Source organism: Saimiri boliviensis, chromosome 9 (genome assembly GCF_048565385.1).
Source record: "Saimiri boliviensis isolate mSaiBol1 chromosome 9, mSaiBol1.pri, whole genome shotgun sequence".
In the NCBI taxonomy this organism is placed as follows: Eukaryota; Metazoa; Chordata; class Mammalia; order Primates; family Cebidae; genus Saimiri; species Saimiri boliviensis.
This window is the reverse complement of record NC_133457.1, coordinates 91272162-91289246: the sequence shown is the minus strand read 5'-3', so window position 1 is coordinate 91289246 and position 17085 is coordinate 91272162. Positions and strand designations below refer to the sequence as shown.

At 46.7% G+C, this 17085-nt stretch overlaps 1 protein-coding gene across 4 annotated transcripts in view; it reads right to left on the bottom strand.

Annotated features, from left to right (window-relative positions):
* SLC23A2 (solute carrier family 23 member 2) overlaps window positions 1-11227 on the bottom strand; it is a 135632-nt gene extending 124405 nt beyond the window's left edge. For 3 of the 4 annotated variants that reach the window (XM_074406283.1, XM_039479545.2, XM_074406281.1), the window contains exon 1: window positions 11123-11226. The gene's annotated coding sequence lies outside the window, so the exon portion shown is untranslated. Of the gene's footprint in view, window positions 1-11122 lie in introns of all 4 variants that reach the window. The other variant, XM_074406280.1, reaches the window with a different exon arrangement.
* Between the last annotated feature and the right edge of the window lie 5858 nt (window positions 11228-17085).

The window sequence follows — 17085 nt, the reverse complement described above, 5'->3', positions numbered from 1 at the left end:
AGATGAATATAAATAGAGAAGTGGGTCAGTCAAAACAAAAAGTCTGGAAAATATATTTTAGCAGTTGACAGACAACCAGCCTGACTAACATGGTGAAACCTGACTCTACTAAATACAAAAAAATTAGCCGGGCATGATGGCACATGCCTATAATCTGAGCTACTTAGGAGGCTGAGACAGGAGAATTGCTTCTACCTGGAGGCGGAGGTCACAATAAGCCAAGGTGTCACCATAGCACTCCAGCCTGGGTAACAAAAGTGAAACTCCATCTCAAAAGAAAAGAAATAAAACAGTAAGTATGAGATCTCAGAGTCAAAAAGAGAAATTGAAAAAAAGCTGAAGTCACTTTGAAGCATCATTGTAAGACTGAAACTAAACACCAGAAAAAGTTTATTTGACCCTGGTGTCTATTTTGGTCAAGTAATAAGTTTCCCTCCTCAATCCACCTCTCAGGGCTCAGAGGAGCTTCCTACTCCCACTAAATTCAGGCCCCTTCTGGTGAAGTCTACTGCAGATCATGCAGGGAGCTCCAGAGGGAAGGATGCACCATCACTGGAAATGGGGTGAGCAGCCAAGACTTGCAGACCCCAGACTTAAACTAGGGGTCCAGAAGCAAGTGCAAAAAGAACTCAAACCGAAGCTAAGGGTCAACTGGAGGAAAGAAAGGAGAAGAAACAAAATCGATATTGCTAACTTACTCAGTTTATCTTTGGGTGAAAGAAAGAATAAAGGAGGGCCGGGTGCGGTGGCTCATGCCTGTAATCCTAGCACTTTGGGAGGTTGCAGCAGTGAGCTGAGATTGTGCCATTGCACTCCAGCCTGAGCGACAAAAGCAAAAATCTCCATCTCAAATAAATAAATAAATAAAATAAAGGAAGAGAATAAGAACGCATCAAACTTTAAGGCAGAGAACATTTTCAAAGAGTGCAGGTCAGGATCTCTGATGCGGAAGATGCGAGCAGCTGTACAGTCCAACAGCCTGGGCTAAAACAGAAGCCCCGGGGACAAACCTCAAGAAAGATCACTCGTGAAATTCCTTGCAGCAAGAAATCTGAGGTCAACTTCAAATCAGCAGAGAAACAAAAATTTAGAGAATCATCACTCTCGGGGAGAGACTACCAAGAATATTTGTGAGGATTCCAGGGGTCAATGTCAAGATGCTGAGATTTGTTCCCTAAAAAAAAAAAAACACTGTGTATGAGACTGTAATTAGGACACTTATTGAATACCACTAAAGACTGTTTACAACACTGCATTCCAGTAAAAATTGAAAATAAGGGCCGGGCGCGGTGGCTCAAGCTTGTAATCCCAGCACTTTGGGAGGCCGAGGCGGGTGGATCACGAGGTCGAGAGATCGAGACCATCCTGGTCAACATGGTGAAACCCCGTCTCTACTAAAAATACAAATAATTAGCTGGGCATGGTGGTGCGTGCCTGTAATCCCAGCTACTCAGGAGGCTGAGGCAGGAGAATTGCCTGAACCCAGGAGGCGGAGGTTGCGGTGAGCCGAGGTCGCGCCATTGCACTCCAGCCTGGGTAACAAGAGCGAAACTCCGTCTCAAAAAAAAAAAAAAAAAAAAAAAAGAAAGAAAATAAGAACTATGGGGCCAGGCACGGTGGCCCATGCCTGTAATCCCAGCACTTTGGGAGGCTGAGGCAGGCAGATCACCTGAGGTCAGGAGTTCGAGACCAGCCTCACCAACATGGAGAAACCCTGTCTCTACTAAAGTACAAAATTAGCTGGGCATAGTAGCACACTCCTGTAGGCCCAGATACTCAGGAGGCTGAGGCAGGAGAATCACTTCAACCCAGGAGGCAGAAGTTGCACCGAGCCAAGATTGCACTAGAGTACTCCAGCCTGGGCGACAGAGCAAGACTCCATCTCAGGGGGAAGAAAAAGTATTTTGAAACCCTAAATTGAAAAACACTGGAGTAAACACTGAGCATAGGCACTACCCGATAATAAATCCTACTATAAAGTGATTATAATGACTAAAACAATAAGGTCTTGGCAAAACAGCAGACAGACAAACTGAATAAAACAGCAGATCCAAGGATTCAGCATATGTTTAAGGTGGGGATTTTTTTAGTTAATAAGGATGAATTAACAAATAGCACCCAAAAAATATAAACTAGAGGGGACAAATAATTCTTATTTGATGCCACACTCCAAAACAAATATCAGATTAATTAAATTACAGCCCATATATTTTTTTTAAAGAACTAAGAGAAAATATGGGTGAATATTTATAAAGTCTTGGGATAAAGAAGCCATGGGAAAGAAAAAAAGATTGACAGATTTAAATTCAAGGCATAGGAGCCGGGCGCGGTGGCTCAAGCCTGTAATCCCAGCACTTTGGGAGGCCGAGGCGGGTGGATCACGAGGTCGAGAGTTCGAGACCATCCTGGTCGACATGGTGAAACCCCGTCTCTACTAAAAATACAAAAAATCAGCTGGGCATGGTGGCATGTGCCTGTAATCCCAGCTACTCAGGAGGCTGAGGCAGGAGAATTGCCTGAACCCAGGAGGCGGAGGTTGCGGTGAGCCGAGATCACGCCATTGCACTCCAGCCTGGGTAACAAGAGCAAAACTCCGTCTCAAAAAAAAAAAAAAAAAAAAAAATTCAAGGCATAGGAAAAAATATTTGTGAAGTGGAACAAAACAATGCAAATCTTGAGTATTACTAATTCAAAAATCCAAAATTTGAAATGCTCTAAAATTCAGTAATTTTCTGAGTGCCAAGAAGACACTCAAAAGAAAATGCTCACTGAAGCATTCTGAATTTCAGCTTAACAAATTAGGAATGCTCAACTGGTAAGTTTATTGCAAATACGCCAAAATCAAAAAAAAAAAAAAAACACCCCAAATCCAAAACTCTTTCTAGTCATAAGGGATACTCAACCTGTACATGTTTCTCGAGCAGGTAAAGATCAAAAACAACATGTCTAGCAGCATCAGCTTTACTCAAAGAATATGAAAGAAAAAAGTTTTATATTAAAATAAGCACTGATGTTTCTGAAACAGAATGAAAAATTCACATTAATTTTAGATAAAACAGAAGAGACTTAAAAGAAGTATCATGCTTGTTATATTCCCAACACTTTTAAATATGCATACATTCCCCCATATCATACATCTGTGGAATAATTTGTGAACCAATGTCTATAAATATAAATATCAAAAAAGCTCTTGATGAGAAATATATGAACTTGGGGGCTGAGCGCAGTGGCTCACACCTGTAATCCCAGCACTTTGGGAAGCCAAGGCAGGTGAATCAGCAGGTCAAGAGATCAAGACCATCCTGGCCAATGTGGTGAAAACCCATCTCTACTAAAAATACAAAAATTAGCTGGGTGTGATGGCATGTGCCTATAGTCCCAGCTACTCGGGAGGCTGAGGCAGGAGAATTGCTCGATTCCAGGAGGTGGAGGTTGCAGTGAGCTGAGATGGCGCCACTGTGTTCTAGCCTGGTGACAGATCGAGACTTGGTCTCAAAAAAAAAAATAAATAAATTTTGTTGGCCAGGCATGGTGGTTCACTCCTGTAATCCCAACACTTCGGGAGGCTGAGGCGGGTGGATGACCTGAGGTCAAGAGTTGGAGATCAGCCTGACAAATATGGTGAAACCCTGTCTCTATTAAAAATACAAAAAAATAGGCTGGGCGCGGTGGCTCAAGCCTGTAATCCCAGCACTTTGGGAGGCCGAGGCAGGTGGATCACGAGGTCAAGAGATCGAGACCATCCTGGTCAACATGGTGAAACCTTGTGTCTACTAAAAATACAAAAATTAGCTGGGCATGGTGGTGTGTGCCTGTAATCCCAGCTACTCAGGAGGCTGAGGCAGGAGAATTGCCTGAACCCAGGAGGCGAAGGTTGCGGTGAGCCGAGATCGTGCCATTGCACTCCAGCCTAGGCAACAAGAGCGAAACTCCGTCTCAAAAAAAAAAAAAAAAAAAAATACAAAAAAATAGCTGGGCATGGTTGCGGGTGCCTGTAATCCCAGCTACTTGGGAGGCTGAGGCAGGAGAATCACTTGAACCTGGGAGGTGGAGGTTGCAGTGAGCCAAGATTAGGCCATTGCACTCCAGCCTGGGCAAGAAGAGTGAAACTCCATCTCAAAAAGAAAAAAGAAATTGTGTTTCCTCTGTGAAGACCGAGGACACAGCAGTGCTTTCAGTCTGAAGTAGGGTGGAGAAGACCCTCAGAGCCACAAAGCCAAGATCTCTGAGATGAAATGATGGTCCAGAATGAAAAAACTTATTCAAACTTAATTACATGGAGCTGGTGTTATGTATATATTCACTCAAACAAAGGAAAGCCAGTAGGGAAAAACAAAACTGTGTGAGCGTTGAGGTGGTGGGTAGAAGATTCCTACAGGAACAAATAGGAATTGACAGAAGGAATTCAAGCTGGGGTGCATAAAGGCAAATACTGTAGCCAGGAAAGAACCACAGGCAAACAAGACAGGAGCGAGAGCAGATGGTCCTGCTCCCATTCAGCCTCCTCCCGGTGCGCCCTTTACTCCACCCCAGAATTTTCTAAAATACACATCTAAACAAGTCACTCCCCTCTGGGAATCTCCCCGTGGCTTTCCAGACAAAGATTTAGGCCCCATAAATACAGTGTCAAAGGACCTCTCCACCTGACTCCCATCACATCCTCAGCATCCTTCCAACTGTCCTGACTCAGTCACCCTCCTCTCCCAGTCACATGCCTCTCCCGGCTCCACCCTTTGCTTACACTGATCTTTCCATCTAGCCCAACCCTGCTTTCTATCCCAACTCCCCAGAAGTCACCCTGGAACACAGGGACAAAGCACGACTAGAGCCTAACTTCGAGCTTGGCAACTGACCGAGCTAGGGTCAAATCTTGACTCTACTTGGCAGTGCTAAGACCCTAGACAAGGAGCTGCCCTCCTGCCACACCTCAGCATCCACAGCTGTAAGATGGAAAACAGTACCCAGACCACAGGGCTGCCGAGACATGAGAGAACACAGGAGTGCTGGGCAGAGCTCCTTGGCACTCAACTGACACTGGCTTCTCTGCCCTCTTTTATACTAACAGGAACTTAGAAACCCTGAGTTTCAGACAAGAGCTGGGAATAGTGCCCTACCGTGGTTTAACAGACAGAATTCAAGACCCAGGAATTAACTTACAGAAGTTACCCAAGCCTTCATCAATGAAGTGAAGGACCAGAAGCCACTTTGCCTTCCAGTTGCTAGAACTAGCAGTGATAACCTCGAGTGACCAACACATAATCGATATCTATGGGCACCATCACTGTTTCACTGGCCCTATCACCTGGGGCTGTCATGTCTTTCTAGGGTCCCTTTTATTGCTTGGAGAAGGTCCAACACAGAAGTGCACCTTATCAAACTGCACTGCCTGTTCAACTTAGAAGATGGAGAGATTCAACTCTATAAGAGTTACACACATAGATAGGTGACCTCCACCAGGTGCTCAATGAGACGACGCCTTTGGAAAGCTGCTTTGGCCAAAACTCATGAGTGGGCCTGGCACAGTGGCTCAGGCCTGTAATCCCAGCACTTTGGGAGGCCCACAAAGAGTTCCAGACGAGCCTGGCCAACATGGTGAAACCCCGTCTCTACTAACGATACAAAAATTAACCAGGCATGGTGGTGTGCACCTATAGTCCCAGCTACTCGGGAAGCTGAGACAGGAGAATCGCTTGAACCCAGGAGGGAGAGGTTGCAGCAAGCTGAGATCACACTACTGCACTCCAGCCTGGGTGACAGAGTGAGACTCCATCTCAAAAAAATAAAATAAAATAAAATAAAATAAAACTCATGAGTGAAGATTTCCTGATCACTGACCAGAGAAAGCCACTCTCCTTTAACGGTGGAATTTCCATAGAGGGCCTTAGAGATGCCTAGTCTCACATACTTGGCTGAGGTCAAAGTCCAGAATTAAAACAAAGAACAATGAGACGCTCACAAGATTAGTATTTCCACTGAGGATGACCTCCTCCGAAAATCTCCACCCTTGCTTTTCTCCTGCATTTGGGTTAAGTTGGGTTGGCACTATAACCTAACATGGCCTAAACCAATTCTTTGGGCATCTCAGTTAATGGCCACTTTCTTTCTAGGTGCTAAGACCAGAACCTCGGAGTCCTCCCCGATTCTCTTTCTGGTTCATCAGCAAATCTCAGTCTCACCTTGAAATCCCACAGGTCTCCCCTTAGCCCTGCACTGGCCATCTGGCTGTCCCCTTGCTGTCCTGCCTTCAATCTATCTCACACAGCAATGCCCAGAGTGTGCTTGCTAAAAGCTAGATCAGTCCACCTCCCTTCTTTACCCCAAAACCCTCCAATGGCTCCCACCACCCTCAAGGAAAAATCTACAGGTCTTACAATAGCCCATGTGGCCTTACATCTGACCCACACGGTTTCTCTGACCTCAAAACCAAATTCTACCCTCCTCCTGCCTTAGGGCCTTTGCATCTGCTGCTTCTTCCCCTCAGAATGATCTTTCCCCCAGATCTCCACATGCCTCACTCCCTTAATAGCTTAGTCAGAGATGACTCAAGCCTTCTGCTATGAACTCAATTGTATCCCCCACCCCCATAGGTTGAAGCCCTACCCCCACAAAGTAGCTGTATTTAGAGATAGAGCCTTTAGGAGATAACTTAGTTTAAATGAGTTCTTAAGGATGGGGCCTTGATCCAATACGACTTTTTTTTTTTTTTTAAGACGGAGTCTCAGTCTGTTGCCAGGGAAGAGTGCAGTGGTGCAATTTCGGCTCACTGCAACCTCCACCTCCCAGGTTCAAGTGATTCTCCTGCCTCAGCCTCCCTAGTAGCTGGGACTACAGGTGTCTGCCACCACGCCCAGCTAATTTTTTGTATTTTAGTAGAGACAGGGTTTCACCATATTTGCCAGGATGATCTCGATCTCCTGACCTGACCTTGTGATCCGACCGCCTCGGCCTCCCAAAGTGCTGGAATTACAGGTGTAAGCCACGTCGATCAACCAGGACTTTTTTCTTAAAAACAAAGTCTAGCTTTGTCACCCAGGCTGACGTGCAGTGGTGCAATCATGGCTCATTGCAGCCTCAACCTCCTGGGCTCAAGTAATCCTCCCACCTCAGCCTCCTGAGTAGCTAGAACTATAGGCACGGGCCACCACGTCCAGCGAATTTTTTTTTTTTTTTTTTTTTTTTTTTTTTTTTTTTTTTTTTTTTTTTTTTTGGTAGAGACAGAGTCTCACAATGTTGCCCATACTGGTCTCAAATGATCCTCCCTCAAGAAGTGCTGGGATTACAGGTGTGACCAACAGTGCCTGAACAGGAGATAAATGGCACGGAAAAAAGACCACGTGAGGACTCGTCAAGAAGACAGCCACCGAACAAGCCAGGAAGAAAGCCCTCACCAGAAACTAACCAGGACAGAAATTTGACCTTGGACTTCCCAGACTCCAGAATTGTAAAAAATAAATTTCCGTTGTTTAAGCCACCTACACTGTGCTATTTTTGTTATGGCAGTGTTAGCAGACTAATATACCTTCCTCCCTGTCTACCCTTCCAAAAATATAAACTCCCATCCCCAGTTAATCCCCTGAGCCTTGCCAGATTCTTCACAGCACCAGGTCTCATTGTCCACCTCCCCATACTGTGGGCTCCATGTGGGCTGAGAATCTCCCTGCGGCATCCCAAGCACCAAGAATATTAGGCACTCAAACGATGTAATAAATGTGTGAAAGGCCCATGAAAGGTGCAAGCTGAAAGCAGACCTCAATTACAGGAGAGCCAAGAACCTAGAACCTGTGACGAAATAAGAGGTTCGAAATAGCAAAGCCAGAGAGAAAATGAGAAGAACGGCACAGAGCACACAAAGGGCTCGTTTCCACCCAGAGGCTGCAGCACACAGCTTAACCTGGAGAAGGACGGTTCCCTACCGAAAGAATAAAAGCAAGCCCAGAGAACAACTGGAGGAATAGCAGGACATAAAAATGAATTAATGAGGTTACTGGGCACTGGGAACCAACAGACTGGTGTGTGGGAGTTTTATGGGCAAGGCCAGGAAACAGGTCAGAGAAGGACTGTAAGATGTTTAAGTTAAAAAAGCCTAAGAGGTTTCATCATCTATCCACTTAAAATCAATTAATAATTTTTTTAAAAAGCCTAAGAGGATTAAATAAAAATACGTTTTTAAAAAGCTTCAATTTACATGTACAAAGCACCGAATAATTTCAAATTATTACTGCTTTTTTTTTTTTTTTTTTTTTTGAGTAGACAGTCTCACTCTGCTGCCCAGGCTGGAGTGCAGTGGCTCAATCTCAGCTCACTGCAACCACCACCTCCCAGGTTCAAGCAATTCTCCTGCCTCAGCCTCCTGCATGGTTGAACTTACAAGCACATACCACCTAATTTTTGTATTTTTACTGGAGATAGGGTTTCACCATGGTGGCCAGGCTGGTCTCAAACTCCTGAGCTCAAGTGATCTGGCCACCTCAGCCTCCCAAAATGCTGGGATTACAGGCATGAGCCACCATGCCCAGCCCCAGCCTCCGGCTTTTAATTACCTTAACCAAAATGGGAAAATCCCTCAAGCTACCAGTAGTACCAGGAAACAGGTCTCCAAATAGATCCCTGGTTTGTCTTTAGAGACACTGAACAGGATAGCAATAGCCAACTCAGGATTTCAAACACCCCACAAACTAGACCTTACACTGTGTGAGGGCAGAAGGCAGAGTTTATTCAACAAGTATTTGTTCAGCAGCACCTGGCCACCAAGTGGATGGGGGCAGACGTAGATGGACAGAGTACTCAATGGGTGGCTACATGTACTTGCCTGCCCCTGGGACACATGACTCATTTCTGCAATGCTACATCCACTAGAGTTTGCTACATAAATGAGATATGTAGTATGGTATGAAACCTACCAAAACCATCTACATTTTTCTAGCCAGGTACTTTTTTTTTTTAAGGTGGCCACCACACTTAGCTATGTTTTTTAAATAGAAACAGGAGTCTTGTTATGTTGTCTAGCCTGGTCTCGAACTCCTGGCCTGAAACAATACTCCCACCTCAGCCTCCCAAAGTGCTGGGATTACAGGCATGAGGCACTTCGTGATCCACCCACCTTGGCCACAACACCTGGCCCAGGTACTTTAATAAGCTTTTTTTTCCCCCCCCGAAGCGGAGTTTCACTCTTGTTGCCCATTCTGGACTATAATGGTGCAATCTTGGATCACTGCAACCTCTGCCTCCCGGGTTCAAGCTATTCTCCTGCCTCAGCCTACCAAGTAGCTGGGATTACAGGCATGCACCACCACGCTCTGCTAATTTTGTATTTTTAGAAGAGACGGGGCTTTCTCCATGTTGGTCAGGCTGGTCGTGAACTCCAAACTCCCAACCTCAGGTGACCCGCCTGCCTCAGCCTCCCAAAGTGCTGGGATTACAGGCATGAGGCACTTCGCCCAGCCAATAAGCATTTTTTAAACAGATGTTTACACTTAATTGACTTAATTGACCATGCCACAGTCAGAGAATACAGAGAAAAAAAACTGTCAAAATAAAAAGTTCCTGAAATACCTATTTTCTTAAAAAAATCACCCTCCACTCTAAGCAAAGACACCAAAGAGAAATGCCTTGGTATTAAAAGAAAGAAGCTAGTTGTCCTTTTGGCAAAGGAAATAGCCTAGAAAGCAGATACCTCATGCTAAAGGATGTCACGTGGGACAGGCTGGACACACCTGCCGCCTCCCTTTAACTAGCAGGTGTGCCATGAGGGCTTACACTGGGCACACCCATGGGTGCCCAAAAGCTATTAAATTTGGGATGAATGAAAAGAGAACAGTAGCAATACATTCACAGGTGACCCTGATCGAGCCAACCATAACCCAGCAAAGAATTCTGAATTTTTGAGCTGAAAGGGCCCTTTATAAATTTCACCAGGTTCAACCACTTTCAGGGGAGGCAGGCAATGTCACTTGCAAAGGTGAAAAGGCAAGTGCAGACAACCAGAAATGGTGAGGCCGGAACCCGACAGCATTCAAATACAAAAACAAAAAATAAAAATGCTCCAGCCACCCCGATTCCAGACTTTTGCTTCTGAGAGGAGGAAACCGACTGAGGGAGGTCACATGGCCAATTAGTGACAGCTCAAACCAGACTGTCTCCGGACTCCCGGTCCCATGTCCCCGCACATCCCGGGCCTTCTCTGCGCGCAGATGACCCAATTGTCAGCAGGGACTGCATCTTCCCCCGCCCGTCTCCCAGAACTGCAAGAATAAAAGTGGCACCTACTACAAATGCCGCAGACCCAGAAAGCCCTAATGGGTGACTTTCTTCCACCTGCAGTTGCCCTCATTTACCCTTTGCCCTGACAATCGATCATTTCCCATCAGTCACGTTTAAATCCCCAGCCTGAAGGCCGAGATCCTATCAGCTACCCACCCAAGAGGGACATCTAGGACCAAATGAAGGAGAAAATCCTGCCTGCCCCTTAAAGTAGTCACACTCGAAATGTCATTATTTTTCCCCCGAAAGGTGGCAAGCAGGGGGACCCGCGACCCCCAAGGAACAGGCCGGAAAGGCCCCGGGGTCGGAGCAGCTGCCTCTAAAATTACTTGGCGCAGCCTTTGTAGAAGGGAAGAAAGCAAGAATGTAAAAGGCACCTTCTTGCCGCCCCTCCTGATGCCCCTGAATTACAGAGACGATGTCCGCGCGCAGCACCTGGGGAGGGACGAGGGAAGCGACCCCAGGACGCGCGGGCGTAGAGCCCGGGAGGAGGCGGCGGCGGCCAGTGGGGTGCTGTGGTAGCCCCATTTGCCTCCCCGCTACGCGGCCTGAGGGCCCGAGCGCGCTGTGGCTGCCGCGGCGGGCAGGGGTGGGTACCCCGAGGGCCCGGCCCGGCCGGCGGGGCGGCAGGAGCTGAGGGCCGCCGGGCATCTCGGGCCCCCGGGCCAGGGTGACCGGCAAACGCGGGGTCCCAGGAGAGACGGGTCGGAGTGGGGGCGCGCAGGCCGCGCCGCGGGGCCGGTGGGTGACAGCGCGCGGGGGCCGTGCCAGGCCGGCCTCGTGGGCGCGGCGAGCACCTCGCGGCTTGGCCGGCAGGTGCGGCCCGCGGGCCGGGCAGGGGACGCAGCGGCCCGGCTCTCACCTGGCTGCAGCTCGCGTGGTTCCTGTCCTGCCGCCGCGCCTCGGCGCCGCAGTGCCAGCTGCCGCCGCCGCCTCCGGTCCCCGCCACAGCCGCCTGCAAAATGGCGCCGCGGAGGGGCGGGTCGGGGGCGGGGAGCCGCGGAGCCGCCCGCCCCCGCGCGGGCCTGGGGCCCACCTCCCTCCCCGCCCCCGACCCCTGCCGTCGGGCCTCCCCCGGGGGAGGGGCTGCCCCTGACACCCCGCAGCGCCCCCGGGAACGTCCCGGGCCTCGCACCCAGCCGTCCGGTCCCCGTTCCTTTCATTTCCCTCCCCTGCGCGGAAAGATCGCCCCCTTTCGCGACCCTTCCCTTCACTCGCACCTGCTCCTGGGGACCCACCTGGCAAGCAGAGCGCTCGTCCCTGAGTGCCCTGGTCCAGGTCCCCCCTTTTTACCCTGCCTGCCACCGAGCCCTGTCCTTGCTGGAGCATGATAACCAGACAGTTTGTGGTGCACTAGGCTCGGTGGGTTGGATGTTTTAAAACAATTTCAGCTCTTGTTCAGTTAGGTTTTTTAACTTAGCTGGAGAAGTAGTCCTCTTTACGTCATGCAGAGATGGCACCACAGACTAAGGCTTTTCAGACTTGAATTCCCTGGGAGTCGTGTTAGGCTAGGGCGGATTCACATTCAGTGGCTCTGGGGTGCAGCTCGAAAGTCTGCACTTCTAAAATGACCCCAGGTGATGCCCCCGGGTGAGGTTCTTGGACCGCTGGCGGAAAGGCCAAGTGTAAATCCCTGGCCTCGGTCTTCAGCGCTGGGCAGCCTCACTTGAGGACTTCATTAAGATGCAGATGGCTGGGCCCCGCCCCCAGAGTTGCTGAGGCCGTAGGTCTGGCGTGAGGGTCCAGAATCTGCGTTTCTGGCAAGTTCCCAGGTGAAGCTGATGCTGCTGGCCCGGGGACCATAGGTATGGAGCCACTGCTGAAATCTGAAGTCATTTTTTAAAACGTTCTAGTAATTAGTACTTTCTTAACACCTTCCATCTTGAAACCATTGGCATAGTTGCTTTACTAACTGAATTATAATTTACCAGTTCCCGAGCAACTCTTGAGAAACAATTGTGGACAGTGTCTGATCTCGTGGAGAAAAATAGATTTTATAATCGGAATTATTTGTGTGTTTTACACAGTTTTGGAAACTGACATCACACGTATCAATGGGGTTTGGGGGGCGCAGCAACTACAGGAATTTTATGAAATAGGCAAAGTGTGGTCTGTGTCTTGACAAAAATGCAGTTATTAGAGAAATAAATGGGAAGACACATTATTATTTGCTTAGATTTAATTTTTTTCGAGACAGGGCCTCACTGTGATCCAGGTGGGAATGCAATGGCACAATCAAGGCTGCAGCGTCAACCTTCCAGGCTCAAGGGATCACCCCATCTTGGACTCCTAAGTAGCTGGGATAACAGGAGCACAGTACCATGGATGGCTAATTTTTATTTTTCGTAGAGATGGGGGTCTCGCTGTGTTGCCCAGGCTAGTCTCAAACTCCTGGACTCCTGGACTCAAGCAGTCCTCCCAAAATGTTGAGATTACAGGCGTGAGCCCCTGTGTCCGGCCCAATAACAGTATTTTTTTTTTTTTTTTTCCTGAAGATGGAGTTTCACCATGACGGCCAGGCTGGTTCTGAACTCCTGACCTTAGGTGATCCACTCACCTCAGCCTCCCAAAGAGCTAGGATTACAGACGTGAGCCACCGCGCCCAGCATAACAGTATTTTTTAAATATAAAAGTTGGCTGGTGGGGCACAGTGGCTCACGCCTGTAATCCCAGCACTTTGGGAAGCCAAGGTGGGTGGATCACGAGATCAGGAGTTCCAGGCCAGCCTGGCCAATATGATGAAACTTTGTCTCTACTAAAAACACAAAACAGCCAGGTGTGGTGGCACTAGCCTGTAATCCCAGCTACTCAGGAGGCTGAGGAAGAAGAATCGCTTGAACCCAGGAAGCAGAGGTTGCAGTGAGCCGAAATCGCACCACTGCACTCCAGCCTGGGTGACAGACGGAGACTCCGGAAATTCCACAAGGAAGAAGGATCGACAGAACTCAGAGTCGTCCCTCTGTTCATGTGAGACAAATGCCTATCTGACTGCTTCCTTTGATTCCGTGGAAGGCTAATCAGAAACTCAAAAGAATGCAACCTTTTGTTCTTTATCTATGACCTAGAAGCCCCCTCTCCACCTTTCCCGCCTTTCTGGATGGAAAAAAAATGCACATTTCACGTATATTGATTGATGTCTCATGTCTCCCTAAAATGTGTAAAAACAAGCTGTGCCCTGACCACCTTGGGCACATGTCGTTAGGACCTCCTGAGGCTGTGTCACAGGCGCGCATCTTTAGCCTTGGCAAAATGAACTTTCTAAATTGACTGAGACCTGTCTCAGATATTTGAGGTTCACAATTCCTAGTGGGTGACAGCAAGGGGAAAAAAAAGCGTTGGGTTGCAAAATTCAATACACACTGGAATGTCGAATGTTTTCATCTTCAGCAAAGAAGGAGAAAATAAAAAACAAAGATGCTGTGACCAGCACCCACAAAAAAACTCACGCATTGCCAATAGCCATCTTTCTACACCGGTGAGATCATAGAGCATATGCCAGCCAACCTTTTTTTTTTTTTTCTTTTTCTCAAAAAAAAAAAAAAAAGATCATAGATGTGTTCTGCTTAGCTAGGAATGCGGAGTCTTCTGATTAGAAAGGAAGTTCCAAGGTCCAGACCCCTGAGCTTTTAAGTCTATCCCCTTCCCATTGTTATTTCACGAACTATGGAATCTTCAGTATCTCCCTCTCCCTCTCCAGGCATTTACCATTTTTCTCTATCCTGAAAAACCTTCCAGAGCCGTCCTGCCTTCCCTTTCTCTCCCCAACCTCCCTCTATCACCCCTCAGGCACTGCCCCTCTCTGTTTTATCAGATGTCATCTGTGACCTTCTAATTGCCAAAAACAATTGCAGGTTTGCAGTCCTTTTCTTCTTTGATGGCTCTGAAATAGTCCATTGACTTCTCACTTGAAACTCTATTCTTGTGATAATACCACTTTCTCTCACTAACTATCCATACTTCTCCCTTCCCTCTCAGTGAAGTGAGTTTCTCAGGCTACAGTCTAGAAATGTTAACATTCCCTTGTATCTCCTTTCTCCCCTGCCCTCTCCTTCTCTAACCCCTCTGAAGGTCGGCCATCTATCTCATCGTGATTCCTAAACCTCTCTCTCTAGACAAGACAGACATCTTTCTGAACTTGTAGACACACTTCCAATTGTCCAGGGCAGGTAGCAACCTGCCCTGAATATTCTCCAGGAATTGCAAATAATCTCTAATTTTGATGCATGATTCTCTCCCATAACATAAACTGGGTTTTTCGGTTTTTGTTTTTTTTGAGGTGGAGTCTCACACAGTCATCAGGCTGGAGTGCAGTGATGGGATCTGGACTCATTGCAACTTCTGCCTCCTGGGTTCAAGCAATTCTCCTGCCTCAGACTACCCAGTACCTGGGACTACAGGTGCCCGCCACCATGCCCAGCTAATTTTTGTATTTTTAGTAGAGACGGAGTTTCACTATGTTGGCCTGGATGGTCTGATCTCTCTCCCTTGTGATTTGCCCACCTCGGCATCCCAAAGTGCTGGGATTATTGACGTGAGCCACCGAGCCGGCCCTAAACTGGTTTCTTATCTGGCTTCTCTCATTTTCCTACCAGAAACTTCGAACAGGTCTATGAGTCCTTGCCCCGAAGCCTAAATGTCCACTCTGTCACCTATGGTCAAGCTGGGAAGTATTTCTGGAATTCTCTTCTCATCCAACACAGACCCTCACTGGCTCTTTCTTGGACTGTTAACCATCAAAAAAGTTTCTCTTTGGCCTATTGGCCCCAAAACTAATCTCCTGAAACTATCCTTGTTATCATCCCAGGACATGGAACTGATAATCTCACACCCTTTCTGAAAATCCTTCAGGGCCTCCCAGTCAAAAGGATAATTAGAGGCCAGGCACAGTGGTTCAGGCTTGTAATCCTAGCATTCTGGAAGACCAAGACTGGAGGATCACTTTTGCCCAGGAGTTTGAGACCACCCAGGCCACACAGGGAGACTCCATCTTTGAAAAACTAAATAAATAAATAATGTAATAGCTAAATAAAGAATAAACAACATAGGTCCTTTCTCAGTGTAGCATTCAAGGTCCTTAACCTCTAATCTCAAGCTTCTTTTTCTTCTTCTTTTTTTTTTTTTTTTTTTTTGGAGATTTTACTGCTGACAAACTGGTGTCAGCAGATAGCTCTGACCTCCGTCTTTCAAAGTTCTTACAAATATTAAATGTGCATAAAGTGCTTATTCAGTGCATGAATATGTAGGTGTTTAATGTCATTATTTTTATGTAATTATCATCAATTTAAAAAACATCAAAATTTTCCCATTCAGTTCCTTTTCCTTTTATTTTCCAGTCCTCTTCCTATTACAGCGCAGACAAGATTTTTTCCTCCTCCCTTAACTTTGCTAAACTAAATCAACAGAATATATCAAGAATGTTTCATGACCTGGTTAATTTGATTGAAATTTCAGTCATTTCCAGGCTGCGTTATTTTTGAGAGGTAATTGTAGCTTTGGGCTATTTCATCTTCATACAGTACTTGTCAATGTTATTTTCAACATCTCTCTGGAGTCCAGACCTGGGGCAAACTTTTTCTGGAAGGAGCTAGATAATAAATGTTTTAGGTTTTGTGGGTCAAGAGGTAAAATTGATATTATGTAGGTACAGTACTAATATAATGATAGAAAACAAATTTCCACAGATTTCTTATTGATGAAATTCAAAATGTAATAATGATTGAGTATAATATTTTTATAATACAGGTCTACTAATGAAAACAATAGAATTTGGGGGGTGAGGAAAATAAGATTTTGCTTAATTGGGATTCAAGTTTAGTCTATCTTAACAAATTGATGGCAAATGTTCATTGGTAAAAGCCAATTTTATTTATTTATTTATTTTGAGACGGGTCTTGCTCTGTTGCTCAGGCTGGAGTGCCATGGTGCAAGCTCAGCTCACTGCAACCACCACCTCCCAGGTTCAAGCAGTTCTCCTGCCTCAGCCTGAAGTAGATGAGATTACAGACAAGTGTCACCATGCCTCGTTAATTTTTGAATTTTTGGTAGACACAAGGTTCTGCATGCTGCCCGGGCTGTTTTTGAACTCCTGACCTCAAGTGATTCACCTGCCTTGGCCTCCCAAAGTGCTAGGATTACAGGCTTGAGCCGCCACGCCCAGCCTTGTAAAAGGCATTTTTAGATGGTACAAAAACAGGGAGTGGGCCTTAGTTTGTGGATTCCCAATCTAGATAACTCCCTAAACTATGGGTTGTCTCGTCCGGGCAATACAAGACAGACAGATATGACTTTTAATTTTTAATAGAGCTGATTGACTGGGCACTGTGGCTAACACTCATAATTCTAACACTTTGGGAGGCCAAGGCAGGAGGAATGCTTGATCCCAGTTCAATACAAGCTTGAGCAAAAAAGTGAGACCCCCATCTCTATAAAGCATACAAAATAAAAAACTAGCTGAGTGTGGTGACATGCACTTTTAGTTCCAGCTACTTGAGGGAATGAGACAGGAGGATTGTTTGAACCCAGCAGTTTGAGACTACAGTGAGCTATGATGGTGTCCCCATATTCCAGCATGGGTGACAGAGCAAGACCCTGTCTCAAAAAAAAAAAAAAAAAAACAAAACAACAACAACTAAAAAAAAACCACACCCAAGCTGGACTCGGTGGCTCATGCCTGTAATCTCAGCACTTTGGGAGGCTAAGGCAGGTGGACTGCCTGAGCTCAGGAGTTTGAGACCAGCCTGACTAACATGGTGAAACACCATCTCTACTAAAAATTCAAAAGTTAGTAGGGTGTGCTGGCACATGCCTATAATCCCGGCTACTTGG